This window comes from Stegastes partitus, unplaced genomic scaffold (assembly GCF_000690725.1).
Source record: "Stegastes partitus isolate 25-593 unplaced genomic scaffold, Stegastes_partitus-1.0.2 Scaffold2729, whole genome shotgun sequence".
In the NCBI taxonomy this organism is placed as follows: Eukaryota; Metazoa; Chordata; class Actinopteri; family Pomacentridae; genus Stegastes; species Stegastes partitus.
The window spans coordinates 10,627-11,930 of record NW_007580460.1 but is presented as its reverse complement, the minus strand read 5'-3'; the positions used below and the strand labels follow the sequence as shown (position 1 = coordinate 11,930).

General features: G+C 43.6%; 1 long non-coding RNA gene across 1 annotated transcript; it reads left to right on the top strand.

Moving 5' to 3' along the window:
* Positions 1-400: 400 nt before the first annotated feature.
* On the top strand, positions 401-1,304 carry LOC103375641 (uncharacterized). The gene is made up of 3 exons (XR_521227.1): positions 401-413; positions 901-985; positions 1,272-1,304. It is a non-coding gene; the product is annotated as an uncharacterized LOC103375641 (long non-coding RNA).

The following is a 1,304-nucleotide window of genomic DNA, read 5'->3' as shown; positions in this document are numbered from 1 at the left end:
CCTAGGTCAGGCCTTGTGGCTAGTCACAGGGCTGGTAGTGGAGTTATCGCTGCTCAGGTCTGCTGCTGTTAAGTGTGACAGTTGTGGGCTGCAAGGTGGTGCAGTTGTTAGCACTGTTGCCTCACAGCAAGAAGGTCACCGGAAGCTGTCTTTGTTCGTCCTCATCTCCTCCATATACCTACCAAATTACACTCCAAGCTCTAAAATGCAACACAGCTGAACTATGCCCCCTACAATATTTCCCATCAGGCCTTCGTTTGACGTAGAGCTACAAAAATTCGCCACACATATGTAGCAGCTCGGGATGCACAAAAAAGTCAATTAGCATGTTTCGAGCATGCCAGGTCATTTTTATCTCCTCCTAGGGGTTCCATCACACACACCTGAAATTTGGGCAGCACAAACTGCAGGATGTGGTGATTAAAAGTTCTAAAAACGCTCTGCAACCAACTCCCGGTTTGGAAGTGGCGGCACGTGCAATTTCAATCAATGATGAAGACCATGAGATCCAGTCAGAGTCAGAAAACAATAGTTAACCTTGACTCAAGTTTATTATAAACTAAATATTTAAAGTATAATGTCTCCTTTTACTATTACTGAAAGCTGAATGTTTGACTGATCAATCAATCAAGCAATCAATCAATCAATCCATCCATCTTAATGTGTGTCGTGCTTTTTGCACAAATTGATTGTAACACAAAGCTATTTACACAATAAATGTCGCAATAAAGGAATTCATTTAATCAGGTACTGAGGAAATCTGTTTTCTTTCCAAAAAAAAAATGTAAATGTGATCTTGTTGACAGACCTGAGCCTGGTGATTCCTGCGACAGAGAGATGGTGGTCTGGTCCTGAGGGGGGCGCTAGTGAGTGAGGAGGAGGAGACAGAAGAAGAAGAAGAGGTGGGCGGAGCTATGTCCAGGTGTGCTGCAGGTGGAGGAGACAGAAGAAGAATGACAGCTGAACGTCAACTCTGTTAAAAGCTGTAAGTTTGCTTTGTTTGCTGCTTTAACTTCAGTGATGCTGCTGTTTGTTTCTGCTCTGTGATGTTTCTACTGGTTCACTTCCTATTTCACCACAAACTCTGGATCACTGCTGTTTAAACATCAATCAGTACAGAAGTCAAACTGCGGCATGTCTTTTCTACTTTCGGTTTCTCTGAGAACCACTGCAGCTCCATGACTCCATCTGCTGGACTGATAGTAGAAGTGCAGCAGCTGATGTTTTTCAGGAGGATTTCAGTGGATCAGTGATGTTTGTTTCCTCTGCAGGTGAAGCTAGAAAGTGTGTGTGAGCTGCTGTGA